The sequence below is a fragment of the Gossypium raimondii genome, chromosome 6, assembly GCF_025698545.1.
Source record: "Gossypium raimondii isolate GPD5lz chromosome 6, ASM2569854v1, whole genome shotgun sequence".
Taxonomy (NCBI): domain Eukaryota; kingdom Viridiplantae; phylum Streptophyta; class Magnoliopsida; order Malvales; family Malvaceae; genus Gossypium; species Gossypium raimondii.
Window position 1 is genome coordinate 46,338,896 of NC_068570.1, and position 24,461 is coordinate 46,363,356.

The 24,461-nt window shown below is 34.9% G+C and overlaps 1 non-coding gene across 1 annotated transcript; it reads left to right on the forward strand.

Moving 5' to 3' along the window:
- The first annotated feature begins 7,706 nt into the window (after positions 1-7,706).
- On the forward strand, positions 7,707-7,813 carry LOC128042161 (small nucleolar RNA R71). The gene has a single exon (XR_008197367.1). It is a non-coding gene; the product is annotated as a small nucleolar RNA R71 (small nucleolar RNA).
- Positions 7,814-24,461: the final 16,648 nt, after the last annotated feature.

Genomic DNA, 24,461 nt, shown 5'->3' on the forward strand with positions numbered 1-24,461 from the left:
ATATGCTCAAATTAATATAAAATAAGCTATTTTATGCATGAAAACTATATAATAAAGTATAAAATCATATTTTAATAATTTCTATGTCCTAATTTCATATTTTTTCATATTTCATTAATTTATTAAACAATTACTTGGTTTTAACAACAAATTTAAGTAAAAAAGTGATGAATTATATTGGAAAAATCCTATATATTTTTCAGTTTAGACACCCCCAAACTTAAATAATTGCTCGTCCCGAGTAATGTTCATGCACAGCACAAGGTCTTACTAAGACAAATTTTGCTAAGAGTGTAAGTAGCATCAATCTTCATCTCATAATCATGCATCAATAAATTCATGCTCATAGATCTTCTTTATGAACAAGTAACTCATATACAAACATTTTGAAAATTTTATTCTAAATTTCAAGATATATCAACATGAATCACTATTTGCATGTATGTCACAACCATAGATAATATTCTTCATTCAACACAATTTCTCATCAATCAAGCAAAACAATCATAAGGCTTATTTATGATCTTCATATGTTGAACTTAATACTTCCTCTCCACTAATGTAGGTGACATAATCATCAAATCAATAGGTCTTTCATAAGTTGTAATGGGGCTCGGTTAAAGGTGGGGATTTTAAGAGATGGGACATTTCAGTTTGAAAATATTAACCTTTAATTTGTCTTGGATTTCTCGAAATTCAACCTTTTTCTTCAAGTGAACCTGTGGAACTCCCCAAACTTATTTTGAACTCATAGTCATACATTTTCTTTTTGGAGACAGAGCAAATTTTTCTTCACTTTTTCTTTGTCTTTGTTGTTGTTGTTTTTGTTTTTTTTATAAGCATGAGCACATACATCTTTATGAAAATTTCCTCAAATGTTGATTCCCAAGACAACTTTAGTTAAGATAGGTGCATAAAATTAGGATAATTTTAAAAAAAATGGCAACTGGCTTATAATGTAGGTTTATTACAATGAACTGGCCTTAAAGCTCAAAATTATAGTTTCAAGGGCCTAATATCATAAGGTGGTCTTGAAACGGCTCAAACGATCCAAAGAACAATGGTGCCTATATCATTTTAGATTTTTATGTCCCTTAGGATTTCGCCTCAAGAAAGTTACTAAGTCAATTCTAAAGATATAAACCTTCATGCATGTCTAATCTCAAGAGAAACTAAGTTTTCATGGCAAACATTACCTAAGACTAAGATCATAAAAACATTCTATTTTTCATGATACCATACAATCAATCAGATAAAATCATAATTCATGCTTGTATACAAGCTATCTTATTAAAAGGAATTTCTCTAAACATTCATTTATTAAAACATACGTATGAAAGAAATAATTTGAAACATACTTAAAATTTTTAAAAATTTCGAGCAATTATTTGCCTTACCCCTTTAAAAGAAGCAATCTCCTCATTGCAAAAACAAAGTAATGAATGAAAACTGAACACCAGGTAGGGTTGTAAAGAAAGAGAGGTGAGTCATTAAGACTGCTTAAATACCAAGTCTTTCCTAATAACCTAATCCTAGACATGTTCATTCCCATTGCCACATCACTTAGTCTTTTTCTTTCTAAAGAAGTATTTATTTATGCTTGCTATGTTTTATTTTGAAAAAAATTAAATCCTAATTACTAAAGAAATAAATTCCTAAAGACCTAAAAACAATTAAATAAATAACAAGACAAGAATCCCCCTTTTATTTTTCTGACTTATTCCCCTTATCTTCTTTAGCTCCATCTTCCGTCCATGTCTCAAAGATAGCATCTGGGAACTCATGAACAAAAGTATTAGAGATATTCTTAAAAGTATTTTGAATTGAATCATCTCTAATTTTTGCATATTTTCAATAAATTTGTTGTTGATTGTGCATGAACTTGCACATATCCATCAAAATTGAAAACTTTGATTTCCTTTAAATACTTGTAAAAGTCGGCATGGGAGTTGTATATTCAAGTTCAACACTTAGCTTGACTGGTTCTTCTTCTGGCTGAAACCTAGGTTCAGGGTTTTCAGCTCCTTTAGCTGGTTAAGGACTATTTGGTTCCTTATCAAATTCTTCTTCTTCAGTGTCTGTAACTGAATCAGCTTTAGTTTCTATTTTATTTGTTGACTCTTCGATTTCTGGCTCAGTTGGTTCCTCTTGCTCACCTTGGTTCAACTCACGCACTCTTTCTACCAACTTTTCAAGATCATGACTTGTAATACACCCTTGAACCTACTGCCCTTCAGATTTGCTTGAGTTTTAACACGGGCCCTTAAGCAAAGTGAAGTGATTAATGATGGGAAATAAGCACTTCCTGCCTTCTTTTTAGAACAGTCATGAATCTCATTGAGGATAATTTTCCCAACATTAAAAGATTTTTCTGTCAAGATTGCATATAACAAGAGCATCCGTTCCATTGAGATGGTGGAACTGTGTGAGATAGACATAAAACTGTAGCGAACAAAATAAAACCATACTTTTGCTACTGGTTTTAAGTATTCTCTTCAACAAGAATTGCTCCCATACTTTCTTATAATCCATTGGGATCCCGGATTTGTCACAACATCAAGCACTTATTGAAGAAAATCCCAATTTATATTGTTCATCATAAGGTAATACTCATCTTCTTCAACATCAAGTAAATTAAGCAAATCATTAATAGACTTAGAAGTAAGATGTACCTTTTTCTTTTTACAATGACTTTAGTAGCATATTGCGTAGTCTAACTAGCATAGAATTCTCGAACTAGTTCATCATCGGAAAGTGGACGAGCATGACAGAATCGTTCCCATTTAAGAGCATTGGTTATCTTTCTAATTGGCATAGGAACAACCATCACATCATTGCTCTTTAAGGTTAAAACCTTTTTCCGACATCATAGGTTGATGCTTGAAAATTGAATCAAATCGCTTTTTTACTTTCTTCATCAACCACAATCGAGTTTTCAAGAGTAGTCTTTGACGATCTAGTTCTTTTGCGAGACATGGTACTTTCTTGAAAATTCGGCAGAGTTTCTGCACAAGAGAGAAAAGAGAAATCAACAAAGTTGGTATAACTTGCTACGGCAAAAATCTTACGACAGCAAAGATGGTACGGCGGCGATCTCTTTGTGGCAGCAATAGGGAATTTTGGCAAAAAGAAAGAAAAGGACTATGGTTTCTTTCGAGATTTGAGGTTGACGGCACAAAAGGGAGGTTTAGGGATTTTTAGGGTGTAAGAAAATTGCTTTGAGGGATATGAAAGTTAGTAGAATGAATAGGGGTTTATATAGGGAAAAATTAGGGCAACATGTAGCAAAAATTTAGCTACATTAAAGTTACTTGGGCGGCAAGTAATAGGTGTGACTGCAAGGCATAGTTTTTTCCCTTCTTTTTGCTGTCCTGGGCCTCAAATTCAGACTGTATCTCCATAATTGTCGTATAATTCAATAGCTCCATAAGGATAAACTCGGTAGATGGTATAAGGTCATTTCCATGGGATTTTAGCTTTCTAGGAAATAACTTCAGCCTTGAATTAAACAACAACACCTTCTGACTTTCTTTAAACTCGAGAGGTCGTATATGACTATGATGCCATCTCTTTGATCCTTTTTTACACATTTTGGCATTCTCATAGGAAAACAACCTCAGCTCTTCCAACTCATCCAGGTGTAAAATCCTTCTCTCACCGACTTGCTTAAGATCAAAATTTAACTGCTTCAAAGCCCAGTGAGCTTTATTCTCCAATTCTAATGGCGAATGGCATGCCTTTCCAAAGACTAATCGATAAGAAGTCATTCCTAACTGAGTCTTAAATGATGTTCGATAGGCCCATAATACATCATCGAGCCTTCAAGACCAATCTTTTCTACTAGGGCATACTAACTTTTCAAGGATACCTTTGATTTCAAGGTTCACTCTTTCAACTTGCCCATTGGACTGGGGGTGATAAGCATTAGAAATCTTGTGCTTCACATCATATTTGTCAAGCAACCACTTAAGCCATTTGTTCACAAAGTGTCCCCCACTTGGAGATGAATGGAAATGATATAAAATCTCAACAATCTCACTTTCAGCTACACACTTTCGGATTATATTATCTGCACATTGTTTAAACAAAAACGGATCCTCTCAAAAATAATACTGACTATCATGAAGGAATTTCGTCCTTTGTTGGTATGTCATTTCTTGAGGAAATATTCCACATGCAAGATAATTGGAAAAATCAGCAAACCCAGGTGTTTCATGAATTCGACTTACCTCAAATAAGTGCTCATCTGGGAAATTCTTGTTGATAGGCACACGTGGTCCAGTTACCTCATCTTGCTCTAACCTCGACAGATGATCAGCTACTTGATTTTCAACACCTTTTCTGTCTTAGATCTCAAGGTCAAATTCTTTCAGTAAAAGTATTCAATGAATTAGCCTCGATTTTAGATCTTTCTTCGTGAGCAAGTATATAATGGCCACATAGTCAGTAAATATTGTAACTTTGGTACCTATAAGATATGAGCGGAATTTGTCAAAAGTAAAAACTATAGCAAATAGTTCTTTTCAGTTACCGTATAATTGAGTTAGGCTCCCATCAAGGTTCTACTTGCAAGTAAATGGGGTAGAACACTTTATTTTTTCTTTGACCCATCATAGCTCCAACAACATAGTCACTTGCATCGCATATCAACTCAAAAGGTGAGTTCCAATTAGCTGAAATGATTATGGGGGCTGAGATTAACGGCTTCTTTAGATCTTCAAAAGCTTCCAAACATCTTTCGTTGAAATTGAACACTGTATCTTTCTCTAACAATAAACACATCGGTTTAGAAATTTTCGAGAAATTTTTTATAAACCTTCGATAAAAACCGGCATGGCCTAAGAAACTTCTGACTCCATTCATATTAATTGGGGTCAGTAATCTTTCAATTACGTCCACCTTTGTTTTGTCGACTTCAGTTCCTTTCTTTGAAATTCTATAGCCAAAGACAATCCCTTCCTTAACCATAAAATGGCATTTCTCCCAGTTAAGGACAAGATTCGTCTCTTCGCATCTCTTTAGTACCTCAGCCAAATTACTCAAACAGATATCATAAGTGTTACCAAAAATAGAAAAATCATCCATGAAAACTCAACAAAATTTTCAACCATATCAGTAAATATTGCCATCATGCATCATTGAAAAGTTGCAGGTGCATTGCGTAAACCAAAAGGCATTCACCTAAAAGCAAACGTACCATATGGACAAGTAAAAGTTGTTTTATGTTGGTCCTCAGGGGCTACAACTCTTTGGTTATATCCCGAATAGCCATCAAAAAAATAATAGAATTCATTACCTGCTAGTCGATCTAAAATCTGATCCATAAAAGGCAACAGAAAATGATCCTTTCGAGTGGCTTTATTCAACTTTCTATAATCAATACAAATTCTCCAACCGGTAACAGTTCTCGTTGAAATTAACTTATTGCGCTCATTTTCAACTATCGTGATTCCACCTTTCTTTGGGACACACTGCACCGAACTTACCCGCAAACTATTTGAAACCGGATAGATGATTCCTGCATCTAACCATTTGATCACTTCCTTCCTCACAACTTCCTTCCTCACAACTTCCTTCATAATAGGATTGAGCCTCTTTTTCCCATCAATTCGAGCTCTTTCACCTTTTTCCAAAATGATTTTATGCATGCAAAAAGAAGGGCTTATACCTCAAATGTCAGCTATGGTCCAACCAATTGCTTTATTAAAACAGCAATCAGTTGTTCCTCTTGATCTTTTGTTAGTTCTGTTGAAAGAATCACAAGAAAAGTAAAGTCACCTAAATAAATATATTTCAAATGGGAAGGGAGTACCTTTAGTTCGATTGTAGCTGGTTCGTCGATTGACAACTTGGGTTGCACAAATTCTCTGACTTCTAACTCTGACAGTTCAAACCACGTGGATTGAGTAAAATTTCTCGGATTGGCTTCCATCAAAGCTATGTTTTTTTCACCTTCTTCATCCTCCAAAGGGTCAAACTTTAAGGCTTTTTCAATGGATCTTCGTCAAAATTGCTTTCCATAGAAACCAAGGTTTCTATCTCTTCCACAACTAAACACTTATCTACCGGATTGGGAAATTTCATCGCTTTAAGAATGTTAAAAGTTACTTGGTCGTCTTGAACTCGCATGGTGAGTTTGCCTTTCTACACATTAATTAACGTCCTCCCTGTGGCTAGAAAAGGTCTCCCAAGGGTAATTGGCACTTCTTTATCTGCTTCAAAATCTAAAATAATGAAATCAGCAAGAAAAATAAATTTATCGACTCTTACCAAAACATCATCAATCTTTCCTTTGGGATATGCTAAAGATCTATTCGTTAGCTGAAGCGTCACAGTTTTAGGTCATACTTTACGTATCCCTAACATCTTAAAATAGACTTAGGGATCAAGTTGATACCTAGTAAGATTCACCAATGTTACAGGGTATAGTAAAGCTTCCTGGATCTTTCAATTTCAATGGCAGTTTATTTTGCAGGAATGCACTGCACTCCTTTGTCAAGGCAATAGTCTCATACTCACTTAGTCATTTCTTCTTGGACAGTATATATTTCATAAACTTCAAATAATTTAGCATTTGTTCTAAAGCCTCTACCAACGGAATATTGATGTGTAACTACTTCAGAACATCCAAAAACTTCTTGAATTTCACCTCCTGTTTCTACTTGTTTTGCTACAATCTTTGCGGATATAGAGGTGATGGAACTTTCGGTTGAACCGGACAACTCTTCTGAGTAGGTAAATCTGCATCCAAAGAAGGTGTTAAAATATCTGAATTCACTAAGTCAGGGTTTACCTTGTCAAATTTTGTAGATTTTGATTCCTTTGGTGTAGGAACTTCAACATCTGGTTGACTTTCCTCCTTTTCAACATGCTCATCTTTGACATCAATCAATTGGGGTTCAAGAGTTTTACCACTTCGCAATGCCACTACCTTGATATGTTCTTTACCCAAATTCCTTGAATTCTTAGTATTGCTCAGCAAGGTTCCTTGCGGTCTATTATAAAGCTCCGTAGCCAACTGACCCATTTGGTTTTCCAAATTTTTCAGTACTGTTGATTGGCTTTGGATCAAAGCGTCATTCTTTGCCATGTATGCTTTCAACAAGTTCTCCAAACTGTTTGATGCCTCAGCTTGAGGTGGTTTTGGAGCTTGCTGATTAAACCCTTGAGATTGGTTAGGTCTTTGTTGCAATAAGTTATTGTTCGGTCCATTTTCTTGGTTGCTCCAAGAAAAGTTAGGATGATTATGCCATGAAGGATTGTAGAAGTTGGACTGGGGTCTTTGTCCACTCCTATTTTGATATTGGTTCCCCACATAGTACACTAACTCGAGATTTGATGGACAATTCTCAAAAGAATGACCTTCCCCATAATACATACAAGAAACTACATCAAACAAACTTGGTGGCTGAGCTGCAAAATTATTAGTACTATTAGCGGTTAATTGTTTTAACATAGAGGAAATAGACGATTCCTGAGCTGATAACGAAGTGAGGGATTCAACTTCATGAACTCCGACTACACGTCTTCCTGAAGCTGTTCGATTTTTTAGCCATTGATAGTTATTACTCGTGATCCTCTCGATGATCTCATAAGCCTCATTATAAGACTTAGACAAATTTGCACCATTCGCGACAGCATCTACCATCACTCTTGTATATGCATTGAAATCATTATAGAATGTCTCCAACTGGATACAATGAGGAATCCCATGATGAGGACACTTATGAAGTAACACCTTGAATATCACCCAAGCCTCGTACAAAGACTTGTCATCCAATTGTTGGAAAGTTGTGATCTCGTTCCTTAACTTAGTTTTTTTTGCTAGGTGGGAAATACTTAACCAAAAATCTCTCTACTAATTCTTGCCATGTAGATATGGAACTTGGTGGCAATGAATTGAGCCATGCTCGTGCTCGATATCGCAACGAGTACGAAAACAACTTCAAACTCAGTGCGTCTTCAGCCACACCGGCTATCTTGGATGAATCACTCACCTCCATAAACAGTCGAAGGTGTAGATGTGGATCTTTCGTGGGCAGACCACTAAATTGGCCCACCGTTTGTAGCATTTGAAACATCACTGGTTTCAATTCAAACTGGGTTGCCTCAATATTTGGCCTTCTAATTCTTGGGTTTAACCCATTAAAAAGTGGCACAACATCTTGTCTGATGCATCGATCCCTATCATCAGCAATGAGGATGGGAATTCGTACATAATCGACTTCATTACCTTAGTCTTGATTCTAATTTCCAAGGTCCATCTCGACTTGTCTTTGAGCTATTCGTTCATGTCTTCTTTGTTTGAAAGTTCACTCAATTTCAAGGTCCATAGGGAGTAAATCGATAATTAGATCTATGCTCATAAACACCTGAGAAGACAATCACAAAAATTAAAAAGAATAAGTTAGTAATATTAGAAATAAATCAAATTGAAAATAAATAATTTCACGAAAAAAATAACTATGGCAACAGTTGACAATTCTCGGTAACGGGGCCAAAAACTTGTAACGCTAGGGTTTGTACAAGTGTACACAGTCATTATCAAGTAATAAGTAAGTATCGAGTTGTCCTCTCCACAGGAATTGTATTTGTGCTAAGTCACTTAATTCGTAAAATTATATTAATAATTTGATAAATAAAAACAAAATATAGTTGAGAAGTGGTAATAAAAATATATTAAACTAAATGCAATGATCCCTAATAAAAATTATCCTAATTATGCAAACTATACGAATGAAATAGATTTTAGTAAAATTAAACACAATTTGCAACAATTATAACATAAATAAATTAGGACAATTATTTTAATTAAACTCAATTTATTATCAACATGCTTAATAACATTCAGAATAACATTCCATGGAAACTCGATCTTTCATGAGTTTGGAAACCACATTAGGCCCTTTCGGAATCCTTTACTTAGTAATACGCATTTTACTGATCCTTATTTTTACTAAGGGTTTCTTAGCATTCGTGTGAGGTAACAGTGACATGTTAGGTTTGAAACAATTTAATCACACAAATCTAAAAACTATGCAGATAACAGAGCTTGGTTAGAGTTGTTATGCAACCTACAATTCAATCGGGTTAAGAACTAAATTGAGCATGCACATTTCAATTATGCGTCCATTAGCCGTAGTCTGGTTAGGATTGCTCAGCTAATTTAGGTGCATTTCAATCACGTATGAACAAAATACAGACTTGATTTTAATTGAAAACATGATCGATTGAGGCACAAACATTATAAGCATGAATCAAATAAATATTATTTAATCAAAATAATCATCCTAGCTTCAATAAATTTAAGCTATCATTGATGTAAACAAGAACAAAGAACACATAGCAAAAATCTTTAAATTAAATTAAAGAAAAGAAAGATTAAACCCCATTTAGAGTGGCTGTCACCCAAGACTCTGACTGACGAGGCTCCTTCGCTTCTTTGCGTTGCTCCTTTGCTGATGGCTCTCCAAGGTGGCCGACCAAAGGTTCTTTAAGCGACTTAATTGCTAAAATTCTTATGCAAGGAGGATGAAGGGGAAAGATAACTAAAAGAGTTAAGAGAATAATGAATGAGTGAGAGATGATGGGATGAGGGATGATTGAAAAAGTGAAAAATGAGCTATTATTTATAGGCGAGGCAAGGGAGCCAGTTTGCTAAAAATAGGAGTGTCCATACTTTGAAATTTCCTCCAAGAGTGGTCGGCCATGAATTGAGGAAGGGTGGCTGATTTTTCCTTGATTTTTGGTCAATTTGAGTGCCGCAACAACTCAGGACTAAGACTCGGTCATCAGCAAATCTTTGGAAAAATATTTGATTTCTTTAACTCTTCAAGGACTTGGTATAATTAAACCAAAAAATGGTTTATGAAATCCATGTGCATCCAAAAATTTGGTTGACTTGGTCCCCAATTTGGATGGTTTTGCAATTAGAAGAAAACTATCAGACCTGTCCAAAAATAGTAGATAGTTTAGAGGACCAAATAATATAATTTAACCACTTTAATTAATCAATTTACTTAATTAATTAAAACCCAATTTATTAATGAATTATTAAAAATGAATTATTAAATATAACTTTATATTTTATTATTTAATTTAATCATGCATGGCTTAAACTGTCAGAAGAGTTTGCATTACTCATCACTCAATTTATGTCACTAACTATTTTGCACAAATACAATGTTAACCATCTCTAATTCACATGTAAAAAAAAAAAAAAACTCTTCATGCAGCTTTAACTGATTTAGATAGAACTGATGCTTCAGTTAACAATGCTCTCAACTGTTCAATTTACAAATAGAACAACTTTCATTTACAATCACATTTCCGATTTAAAACTAATCCGATGGATATAATTCTGTATCATGTCTTCTAGAATATGAATTCTACATTCAGACTATTCATCTATTTACCTGTGAACGATCAAAATTTATTTCCAAACCTGATGATAAAATCAAACACATATAACTCAATTAACCCTGCAAGTAAATAATCTCGTCAAGCTAAACAACTGAATCGATCTTGGCTGTCAAACAATAACTTTTCAAATAGAACCTCTCTTCTTGTTATCAAGATAACTCAGACATACAATTTGTCACAATTTCTTCAGGGTTCTAATCAAAGATCTTTAAAAACTGCATATTTCAAACATAACATTACGCTTTTGCTCATTGACATATATCAAGATTTACTTGGAAGTGATAACTATTATACAGATTTGAACTTGATCTTCTATTGTTTATGCTTTTGCCAATGTCAATTCCCTTTCAAGAAAACTAGAAAGGATTATATAATGAAGATATCTCAACCATTAATCATTGAAGCATTGAACTATACTGAAGCCACCTTCAATAGATAAAAAAATCATAATGCCGTAATAAGACCGACTTCTCGTACGTACAAATAGTTAATATCACAATTATCAGTAATGCCTTATGAAGTAAAAAGGAAAATCAAATATAGTTCCAAATACAATCAGTGCAGAAACACAATCTCTGTAAATATTAAATCTGTACCACTGTACTCCCATAATCAAACTAGAATTTATAATCATAGGAAAACCGATATATCGAAACCTAATAAGTAAAACTTTACAGAATTTTCAAAAACACAATCCATATCAGATGAAATTTTTTTTGATATCCTGGGGAATAAAATATCCAGAAGAAAATACCACTCATACACACTGAAGTCAATTATGACATAAGCAATATAATCTTCATGTATACTAAGCAGTTTAATAACTAGTAGGAACAGAATACTATCATCGCACAGATTCTATCATCAACGTTTCTTTAACAAAAAGAAATGGAATACCAATGAAAGATAAAGCAAGGTCGAACATAACCCAAATAGACCAACAATGCTTTCATCTATTAGTATATTTAGCTAATGTTCTCATACGATAAGAGTTTCATTTGAAGATATTAGGGAATAAAATATCCAGAAGAAAATACCACTCATACACACTGAAGTCAATTATGACATAAGCAATATAATCTTCATGTATACTAAGCAGTTTAATAACTAGTAGGAACAGAATACTATCATCGCACAGATTCTATCATCAACGTTTCTTTAACAAAAAGAAATGGAATGCCAATGAAAGATAGAGCAATGTCGAACATAACCCAAATAGACCAACAATGCTTTCATCTATTAGTATATTTAGCTAATGTTCTCATACGATAAGAGTTTCATTTGAAGATATTCAACCACATATACCTCTGAAAGTAGACAAACACATAGAGTACCCAAAAGAAATCGTCGTAAACTATTTGACTATAACCGCTGTACTCAACTATCTTTACAAGTCAAACATTATTTCAATGTCTATCTCTGACGTTACTGATTTCTCATTATCCCATCATTAACAGAAATCAATTCAGAAGAACTTTCAGTTAATATATTCTTTAGATATCATACCTGAATATTTTGTTTCATCAAATTCAAGTTCTTCTTTAACAATGACTTTGCATAATCCGAATGGCCTTCAAAACAATTCACTATCTCCTCTGTACTCTCTTTACTTGCTGACTCATTCTCTTATCTGATCACAGTATTAATCCTTCAATTTCAACTCATCATAAACACATTTTCACTCAAATATTTGAGTATCACACTCTGCACTATCGGAATTAGCTCTGTAACCCAGTGTTGTTCGTGAAGAAAAAGGATGGGACGATGTATTTGTGCATCGACTATCAGTAATTGAATAAACTGGCTATCAAGAATAAGTATCCTTTGTCGAGGATAGATGATTTATTTGATCAGTTGCAAGGAGCTTCGATTTTCTCCAAAATAGATCTTCGTTCTGGGTACCATCAGTTGAGAGTTAAAGAGGCTGATGTGTATAAGATTGCGTTTAGGACTCCTTATGGTCATTACGAGTTCCTAGTAATGTCGTTTGGGCTGACGAATGCACCAGTTGCCTTCATAGACCTAATGAACTGGGTATTTCAGTCCTACTTGGATTGGTTCATTGTGGTATTTATAGACGATATCTTGATGTATTCGAGAACAGAGGTAGAGCATGATGCACATCTCTGAATTATTCTGCAGATTTTAAGAGAGAAACAACTGTATGTTAACTTTAGCAAGTGTGAGTTCTGGCTGCGAGAAGTGACATTTCTAGGTCACGTGGTATCGCCAAGGGGATTAGGGTTGATCCTCGAAAAATTAAAACTGTACTGGATTGGAAACCACCTAAGACTGTATCTGAGATTCAAAGTTTTCTAGGTCTGGTAGGGTATTACAGACATTTTGTTGAGGGGTTTTCCTTAATTCTTTTGCACCTCGACTAAGTTCTTGCATAAAGGGTCTTGTTTAAGCGGGTGATAAGCGAAGAAAGTTTTAAGAAATTGAAGGAAGTTCTGACTGAGGGCCCTGTCTTAATACAGCCAGAGTCTGGGAAGGAATTCACTGTTTACAGTGATGCATCACATATTGGTTTGGGTTGTGTGTTGATGTAGGAGGGTAAGGTGGTTGCTTATACGTCTCGTCAGTTAAGCCTCACGAGGTGAATTACACTACTCATGATTTGGAGTTAGCTGCGGTGGTATTCGCACTGAAAATTTGGAGGCTTTATCTATACGGTGAGAAGTGTACTATCTACACAGATCACAAGAGTCTTAAGTATCTCCTCACTCAGAAGGAGTTGAATCTTAGGCAGTGAAGATGGATAAAGCTGCTTAAGGATTATGATTGCTCGATTGAATGCCATCCTGGGAAGGCTAACGTAGTAGCGGATGCACTGAGCCATAGGGCTGTATCTGATTTGAGAGCGATGTTTGCTCGTCTTAGCCTGCTTGATGATGGTAGTTTGTTGGCTGAGTTACAAAGTAGACTGACGTGGACTGAACAGATCAATGGTAAATAGTTGTTGGATGAGTCACTGGTTCTTCGTTTCCGTCAAGTTGAGAATGGGGAAACTTTAGATTTTGGGTTGAATAAGGAATGAGTACTGTGTTTCTGTGGGAGAATATGTGTACCGAGGGATAATGATTTGTGGCAGTCTATTCTGCGAGAAGCGCATAGTAGTCCTTTTGCTATGCACCCTGGCGGGAATAAAATATATCGAGATCTTCGTGAGTTGTGCTGGTGGCCAGAACTGAAACGTGAAATAACTAATTTTTTGGGTAAGTGTTTAACTTGCCAGCAAGTAAAGGCTGCACATCAGTTACCTTCAGGGTTACTACAGCCAGTTAGGATTCCACTTTGGAAATGGGAGAGAGTAACCATGGATTTTGTGAGTAGGCTGCCCTTAACACCTACCAAGAAGGATTCGGTATGGGTTATTGTAGATCTTTTAACTAAATCTGCTCATTTCATACCAGTTCGTACTGATTACCCATTGCAGAAGTTGGCTAAACTGTATGTGGCTGAGATTGTAAGACTACATTGGGTACCGGTTTCTATTATATCAGACAGAGATCCTCACTTTACGCCTCAGTTCTGGAAGAAATTACATGAGGCTTTGGGTTCTAGACTGAACTTTAGTACTACGTTTCATCCCCAGACAGATGATCGGTCAGAGAGGGTGATTCAAATATTGGAGGTTATGTTAAGGTGTTTTGTAATAGATTTCTGAGGAAACTGGGAAGATTATTTGCTGCTAGCAGAGTTTGCGTATAATAATAGCTACCAGTCCAGTATTCAAATGGCACCGTACGAAGCATTATATGGTTGTACGTGTCGTACTCCTACCTGTTGGACTGAGTTGGGCGAGCGGTGAGTTCTGGGGCCAGAGTTGGTTTCTAATACCGAAGAGAAGGTAAAATTGATTTGAGACTGATTGAAAGAACCATCTGATAGGCAGAAGTCTTACGCGAATCTTAAACGTCGAGAGATTGAGTATTCTATGGGGGACTACGTTTTTCTTAAGGTCTCCCCTTGAAAAAAGATACTAACGTTTGGCCGGAAGGGTAAGCTTAGCCCTATGTTCATTAGGCTTTACCGTATATTGAAGCGTGTTGGACTGGTCGCCTATCAACTTGAGTTACCTCCTGAATTAGACCGGATTCACGATTTGTTCCACATTGCCATGTTAAGGCGTTATCACTCTGATCCCACACACATAGTACCAGTTGAGGAGATCGAGGTTAGGCTAGATTTGACTTTCAATGAGGAACTATTGCAGATTTTGGACCGTGAGGTTAAGGTACTGAGGAAGAAATCTATTCCTCTAGTCAAGGTGCTTCGGCATAATCACAGTTCAGAAGAAGCCACGTGGGAACCCGAAGAGGCGATGCGACAACATTACCCTCACCTTTTCTGACCAGGTAAATTTTGAGGCCGAAATTTCGTTAAGGTGGTAGAGTTGTAACGCCCCAAAATTCAAGTCTTTAATTTTTACATGTTTTGTCACAAATTGGTTATTTGCTTCAGTGGTTAAGTAATTTGGGTGTGTTTGGGAGTGTTTGAGGAGCTTGGGTTCAAGTTTTAGCCTCGGCAAAATTTTTATTTTTTCCCTTAAATGAACCTAGACGTTGGTTTATAGGATTTATTAATATTTGTGATTGTTTTATGACAAAAAGAGCCTAATGGTCCAGTAGTAAGTGGCGTCTGAAGTACTCTTAAGGTCAGAGGTTCGAGTCTTAAGCTGCATTGTGAAGTGTTTATTTTTATCACCTGTGCAATGAGGTGGTAGAGTTTGACTGAAATGCTGTGGAACTTGAATGGAGGAGTGAATCATGGAGGGATTAGTGGGATTGTGATCGGGTGGAGAAAATCAAGGAAGGATAAGGGGAGAGTTTTTAGGAGAAAATCAAGGAATTTGAAAAAAGGGGACTGTTGTGCCAAATTTGTTCTTTAGACAGTAGCTAATTGGTTTGGGGTTTTCTTTTCACTCTGACTGCTTCGATTTTGGTCAATTTTTCTTTCTTCCCTTTTTATTTTTTTGTGCCGATTTATGCAAAGGCTTAATGTATCTCTCGAGTGTGTTGGGTATTTTTTCTGCTCATCTCTATTCCTACTGTGTGTTGGTCGAATAGTTACAGTTTCCCCTGTTGAACACACTCTTCTCTTCCCTCTCCTCTTGTGGCTGAATTTCCCTTTCCTTTCCCTTCTTCTCTTCTTTGCTAGCCAACCTCCCCTCTCTTCTCCTCTTCTTCATTGATCGAATATTTTTCTCTTACTGCTTGGGATTTCTATCTTCCATTATTTTCTTTTTAACTGAGAGCGATCTCTCTATTTATTTTGAGTGTGGTTCAGCCAACTATCACCCTTCTGTTCTATTTCTCTGCGCCGATCTTCTCCTAGCTGTTTTTGCTGTCTCAGTGCTGCAAGTATTTCTGGTTATCAGTAAAGTATGAATACACTTCACTTTTTGTTTAAAACCTATTCTTTTCCTTTCTTTTTTATATCGAATATCCTTTTGGCCACTTATATGGCCTAACTTAGTTTTTGAGATCACTGTTTGTAGTGCAGATATTCAATAAGTGAGTGACCACTTTTGGTTGGCAGACTTAGAGGAGTAAGTCACCTCTTTCAAGCAAGGTAAGGATGGTGTTTTGATTAAGTGTCGACAAGAGGGTGTTTTTCCATAGTGATTAAAGGACTGACTTAGGACGTATTTGAATGCAGATTTTGGATGTTCGTGGATCTAGGTGCATTTTCACAAATAGGTGTGTAATCATACCCTCTCTCAACTACAAATCAGCAAAAGCCGAAAAGCTGGAAAAGACGGCGCTGAGACCATATGGGCGTGCGAACGCTCGTGTGGTAAATCGAGCCCACGAAATAAGTGTTAAATTGTAGAGGCCTTCATCAGTGTTTTCAGGGCTTAGGCCGTAATGGGCTTAAAATGACCGAAATACCCTCGAACGGTAAAATGACTGAAATGCCACCGAATGGTAAAATAACCTATATACCCTCGAAGGGTAAAATGACTGAAATACCTTCGAAGGGTAAAATGACTGAAATACCTTTGAAGGGTAAAATGACTAAAATACCATCGAAGCATAAAATGACCGAAATACCCTTGAAGGGTAAAATGACCGAAATACCCTCGAAGGGTAAAATGACTGAAACACCCCCAAAAGGTAAAATGACCGAAATACCCCTAAAGTGTAAAATGATCGAAATACCCTCGAAAGGTAAAATGACTGAAATACCCTCGAAGGGTAAAATGACTGAAATACCCTCAAAAGGTAAAATGACTAAAATACCCTCGAAGGGTAAAATGACTAAAATACCCCTAAAGGGTAAAACGACCAAAATACCCTCGAAGGGTAAAATAATCGAAATACCCCAAAGGGTAAAATGATTGTTATAACCCTAGAAGTTGAAGTACGTGAAAGACCGATTTGCTCTATGATATATATATGACTGTTACTGAGTGTGACATACTGCATACACGTATGATTTGTGACATGACATACTGCACGGGGTTGCGTTTATAATATAAGGGAAGTATACTGTACTGGTGGCTTTGCCACATATCTTTATTCTTGGCGACTTTCTTTGCGTTCTTTATTCTTGGGCGTTCTTTGCATCACTATCTTGTGACTTTGCTACGATATTGGTGTGTTGGCTGGGTGGGCCAATTTTATCCCCACTTGGTGTGTTAGTGGTACGGAGTGGTGTGTTGGGAAGGGTTGCATTACTGCATTGTACTGTTACTGTATTGGGCTAAGGCCCACACTGTTACTGAAATGGGCTAAGGCCCACACTGTACTGCTACTGAATAGGGCTTAGGCATAGACTATTACTACATATTGAATGCTGACTGTTTGGTACAGGATTACACACTGAGCTCTCGTAAGCTCACCCTCTCTTTTTAATTGTGCAGATAATCCTCAAACATAGACGATTCAGTGTTGCGAGGGACTCAGAGGTGGCCACACTACTGCTGCTATTACATTTACTTTTATTTTAACTTGGTTTATATATTGGGTTTTGTTTTTGTAATAAGGCCTTTAAGTTGGTTTAAATTTTTAATTGGGGTTTTCCTTGAATATTTTAAATTGCTAGATTAGGAGATGCCGAATTTTAAAATAATTACCGTTTTCAAATACACGAGTTTTAAACGTTAGAGTTTTTAAATGCTTCCGCATTTTAAATCAACTGAACATAATAATAGCAATTAATAAGGCAAACATTTGGTTAAATGTTCCGTTAAACATTACTAAAGAGGTTTCCAAACTTAAGAAACAGGTTTTATCAACAAGTCTAAATCTTGAGAGCCACTTCAATGTGACACACCAGATAGGACCACAACGTCTAGGCTGGGTTTGGGGTGTTACAAGCTCGGTTAGAAAGCACATCTGTCTAAATAAACAAATTTCAACAGAATCAGGAGATATCACACTATCATAGGTTAAATATGGAATGTATAGCTAGACTCACATATGCTATGCTAGTCCTAGAATCGACTAAATCGTAGCTCTGATACCAATAAATATAACACCCCTAACCCGTATCCATCGTCGAACTAGGGTTAAGAGGCATTACCGAACAATTCACATCTTTATACAAACATTTCATATACATTGACTATATATCATCATACCACATTCATTCATAATCATATTGTCCCTTAAATAGGTCTACAATATCTAAAGCATGCTTTTAAGAAGGTTCGGGACTACACTGGTTACACATAAAAAAAATTTAAAACTTTAAGAATTTTTTAAGTAACAGACGTCACACGTCCGTGTGAACAGCCATGTGGACGAATATAGGCCATTTTCAAGGCCAATTCGCCAACCATAAGGGTCAACCCTACACAAGCACAAAATATACCATTTTTATACACAATAGGCAACTTAAACATTGTGAATTCATGCATCAAACATTAACCACAATTGCATCAAACATGCCATACCAATTCAACCATTTCATCTATTCATACACAAACTTTTTTCTAACCACAAACATACCAAATCGATATGATTTATTATTTAACTAAACAATCATCATTTAAACCAATTTAACAAGGCATGAAAATCAATGTCTTTTAGACCTAAAATACTCTATTCCTTTTTCATCATCTCAATTACAACCTAACCTCTCAATACCAATAAAAACAAACACGTAAATACCATTATTCATCAATCGTGAATATCAATTTAGACACTTCCACTAATGCATCAATAACTTTACTAAAGCTTACCACATAACCACAATCACATACCAATGATAAGGCCATCTACATATCAAACCTCACATTATAAACAAGCCAAATCTCATGTCTTAATACATTTCAAACATATAAGCGCCAATAGCCAAAATCACTTATACTTTAACAAACCAACTAGCCTATACATGCCACATAACCAAAATTACAAATCTTTTAAGTATCAAAACCATAGCTGGATAGTGTGATAGGATCTCCGACGACTTCCAACCCGAGCGAGCCTTCGAAACACTATAAACATAGAAAAATAACACAAAGTAAGCTATAAAGCTTAGTAAGTTCGCATGGCTAATAAAATCATATTAGCAATTGAACACATTTACGTAATTACATAAAGTATAACACAATTCATATGATCTCACAATTCAATCACATAATCACTTACATAGCTAACCTTAGTTTTCAAAAGTTTAATCAATTTAATTCTCATATAACATTCAATTCATACTTCCATATAGCCAAATGAGCACATTTTGGTATAAAACATATTTAAACACATATCTTTCTCATTTCCTATACATGATACGGTATGAACTCACCAATTCACTTTTATTTGATTGTCACATAGGTCCTGTACATACCTATCTTGCTTAACTCGATCGTACTTTCATTCTCACTTTCACTTACTTGTTGATTTCTATCACGAATACTTTGCTTTTGTTGTACCATCACTTATAACCATGTTTCATCCACTTTTCCCGTTGAACCATTTGGAATACTAAAGGATACTCGGGGATCTCGTACACATAGTACCGTAACAATGCCATATCCCCGATATGGCCTTACATGTAATCTTGTATTGATGCCAATAGCCTAGCCATGGTCTTACACGAAATCACATATCGATGCCAATGTCCCAGACATGGTCTTACACAAAGTCTCATATCGATGCCATATCCCAGATATGGTCTTACAAGTAATCTCGGTAACCCTAATGTCATGACATTTGTATCCTATCTAATCCTAAGGTTCAATCGGGACTTTTACTTTGTCAAATCTCCGTCGGACATTTCCAAAGCATTATAATCATAATTAAATTCAATTTTTAAGCATTCACCATAATTATTTCAATTAAGCATTTAAACATGTGTAATTTAATGCATATTAAACATACAAACTTACCTCATTCGTTGAAACGACGAATTAGGTCGACTAATCCGATGCTTTGATTTTTCCCTCGATCTAGATCCAAATTTCGCTTTTCTCAATCTAGATAATATCAACATTAACTTATTTAATTATCTTCTATTCAATTTAATCAAAATTTACTTTAAAGTACATTTACACTTTTGCCCCCATAATTTCACATTTTTTCAATTTAGTCATTATCACATAAAATCACAATTTCATGAAATTAAACGCAAACCCAAGCTAGCCGAATTTTTCATATATTACTACCAGCCCATAATTTCAATTTATTTCACATTTTAAACACTAAATTTCCACATTTCACAATTTAGTCCAAAATTGACATTTTTCTCAAAAATCACTTTATAAAAGATGAAAATCTAACATCAAATATTCATAATCTATCATAAATCATCAATTTACTCAAGCATTCAACAATGGCAACATGTTAAATCTTTAACAGTTTCGAATTCAGAGGCACGAGCTAGCTAGATTATGAAGCAACGATCTCAAAAACGTAAAAATCATTAAAATAGGAACAAAAACGAACTTACAATTTAGCTCACAAGCTAGGCCGAATATAACTTCATCCATGGCTATTTTTCTTCATGCATTTTCGGTGGTGGAAATTAAATGGTGAAGATGACACCATGTTTTTATTATTTAACTTAATTTATTTCATAATTACCATTATAACCTTATTAATTAACCTTGAAATTTTCATTAATAAAGCACATATTTGTCCATTCATAATTCCAATGGATTAATTACCAAATAAAACCCTCAAATTTGAAATTTCACAACTATCTAATGCTTTTAGCTTATAGAATTCAACTTTTACGCCTTACGCGATTTAGTCCTTTTTACCGAATTAAGCCTTTAAACGATAAAATTTCATTACGAAAATTTCACTCAATAATTATATCATTCTTTAAACCATAATAAAATAATAAAATAAATAGTTTGACTTTATATTTGTGGTCCTAAAACCACTATTTTAATTAACCCTAAAAACGAGATGTTACAGTGCATCACAAAAATAATTCAAATTGAGGGCATCAATTGTCTTTCGAATTGGTAAGAGCACAACCATCTTATTATTGCTTTTCAAGTTGAAACCTTTTTCCAGTATCATAGGTTGATTCTTGAAGATTGAATCAAACCTTTCTTTCACATCTTCATCTTGAATCACAATGGGATTTTCAACAGAGGTCTTAGAAGATCTAGTTCTTTGAAAAGATGTGGACATTTTCCCCGAAAAATAAGCAAGATTTTGGCAAAAGAATTGAAAAAGAAATCGACAAAGGATGAGAGCAAGTTGTTGCGGTGGCAATCGATTTGCAACAGCGACGAGCTTGTGGTGGTGTGAAGCTTGCTACGGCGATAGGATGTGGCAGCAAATGGGTTGTGATAGCAAATGGGCTACTTCGGCAAAAGTCATTCAGCGATAATACTAGGGGTTTACGAAAAAGAAGAAATTTTGGGGAGAAATTTTAGGATTTAGGCCGACCGCTAAGAGGGAAAAAATGAATGTAAAATAGCTTGAAGGGTTGTAAAAATTATGAAGGTAGAAAGGGCTTTATATAGTGATGAATTAGGGCAATTTTGTTGCTAAAATTTAGTTAATTTAAGTGACTTGGACGGCAAGGTAGTCTTATAGCTAAAACTTAGGTAATTTTGAGTTACTTGGGTGATAAGTATGATTGAGGGAAAATAGGATGGCAAAAATTGGGGTTTTGGGAACCCTATGGACGACAACAATGGGTAAATTTCTCCTCTTTGCTGTTCAGGCCTTAAGCCCAACTGTATTTACAAACTAGACTGTTTCGAAATAAATAAACTAATTAGTACTTGGGCCAATTTGACCCTTTTTATTAAAATAAATAATATTAATATTAATATTAAATATTAAATATTAAATATTAAATATTAAATATTAAAATATTAAAATTAAAGACAAAGATAAAATGAGAAATAAAAATAAAACTAAGAAAAGATTAAAATTCATTAGAAATTTTCTTCTTAAAAGATTACATTAAATTAATTCCCAAAAAAGGTTGGAGGGGCACAACAATCCCGCTTAAGTTCCAATCTCCTTAGACAGAATTAATTAAATCTACTAATTTAAGAGAATGATTTCTAAATTTTTCTTAAAAAGTAAAATCATGAAAAATTACGGGTCTAATAATTTGAACGAGGTTTTAATTTGCTCAATTTCACCATCCCAATAGTGCTTGAGATGTTGACCATTAACTTTAAACATAGCTCTATGGTTGTCGTACAATTCTACAGCTCCATATGGATAAACTTTGTGAATGGTATAAGGTCCTTTCCATCGAGATTTGAGCCTTCTAGGAAATAACCTTAGCCTCAAATTAAACAATAACACTTTCTAACCTTATTTGAACTCACAAGGTTGAATATGACTATCATGCCATCTCTTATATTTTTCTTTACACATTTAGACATTCTCGTATGAAAATAAACTTAACTTCTCCAACTCATCGAGTTGTAACATCCTTCTCTCACCAGCTTGCTTAATCTCAAAATTCAATTACTTCAAAGCCTGGTGAGCTTTATTTTCCAATTCAAGCGGGAAGTGCCATGCCTTTCCAAAAACTAATCGATAGGGAGTCATCCCTAATGGTGTCCTAAAAGTAGTTCGATAGGTCCATAATGAATCATCGAGCCTTCGAGACCAATATGTTTTGTTAGGGTGCACTACTCTTCAAGAATACCTTTGATTTCTCGATTCACCCTTTCAACTGGCCCATTCGATTGTGGGTAGTAGGCAGTAACAATCTTATTCTTCACATAATACATATCAAGCAACCACTTAAGCCACTTATTTACAAAATGAGATCCTTCATCGCTAATTATAGCTCTAGAAGTCCCAAATCGTGTAAACACACACTTATGTAGGAACCACATGACTACCTTAGTGTGACACCTTAAACCCGACCGGGATGGACTGACCCGAATTCAAAGCGTTACATTAGCCGCCTAAGTGACTCTCCGGCTAACGAGCTCCCAAGACACACCCCGACCTTATAACACCTCAATCTTATCCATTTATTAGTTATTTATTAATGCAGAAGCAATTTGTGAACCAATTTTAAACTTTTTATAAGTAATTTAACCTAAGGGCATTTTTATCATTTTACCACCTACAATTAAACTAACCCAAATTTAGATCTATAAATTTACCAACCCACTTTTAGTCAATTTATGTAAGCCCTAAAAATTTTAGCTTAATCCGACTTTATTTTCTATGTCTAATTTAAGTTTTATCATTAAGGACTAAATTGTAACATTTTCAAACTATCGATTACTATACTTGAATATTAAATTGAGTGTGTTTCTAACAAATTGTATCAATTACAAGTCTAGTCCTAAAATTTATCAAATTTCCTTATCATTTAAGGCTCTAATTAGACTTATCAAGTTATAGAGGTAATTTGTAATTTAAGCGGATTAGGAACCAATTTAAAAGACCAGAATTCAAACCCCCAATAGTCCACTATATTTTCTTTTTGTGCGAAAATTTCAATTTTAAACTCAATTTTGTGTATTTTAATGGCCAATTAAATTGATTTAGCTACAATTAAATATCATACATATTCATACACCTTCAATTGAATTTAATACCAATTAAACCTCAAATAAATAGAATTAAACGTTCAATTTCATGCATATCATCCACCGGTTAATTCAAACAAGTGGCATACCTTATTCTCTAGTAAATCACTCCATGGAAGCTTCATTTAAACAATGGTTAGTGTAAACATCATGCCTCACACACCGTGTTACCAATCACTGTATTATCAAACAACAATACACCGTAAATTATTCAGTAATCAAACTAATACATGCATATAGGATATTATAAAACCATCCCAAATTAAAAATGTCCAATGTCCAAGTCCAATTACAACCAAAATTAAACTAAATCCCGAAAGCTCCACAATGCCCAGTTAACATCTCTAAAACGTATAACTAAATCTCTACTAAGCCTCAATCTCTTGGAACTCTCTTGCTCAACTCCTGAGCTCCTCGATCTCGTTGGTTAACTACACAAATGTGAGGGTGTGAGCTTAAAAATCTTAGTGAATTTTAATAAAACAACGAGTAAATTAGCACCCAAATAATACTTAAATTGAAACCAATCAAATACAAATTTTCAGTCACAATATCAATCCATAATAGTTCAATGTCATATGCTCAATCATGTATCAAAAATCATAATTAATCATGGCATATAATCATCACTTTAGCATATAACATTTCATATATTTATATTGTCATATACAAACATGGCTTAATCGGGTGATCATACATTGGATTAACGGATCTCATTACTATCAATCAGAATGAAAATCAGTCCCGGATTGAGCGGGCCAAGGCCATATGCTCTTTTATATAACCTCAAATTAGTCCCGTTCAGTGGAGACACAAGCTCAATACTCCCTTATCTACTCCAAATTAGTCCATCTGGAGCCTCATTGCTCACAAATAACATATCAATTTGGTGAGTACTCACAAATCCTATGAAATGCCAACGATATCCAATGGATCCACCATGCTATAATGACAATATAATCAATCAATCGATCATAACATAATTTCAGTCAATAATGTGCTCAATTTAAAGTGCCAAAATGCATATGTGAATCATGTAATGTAGCCATTTTAA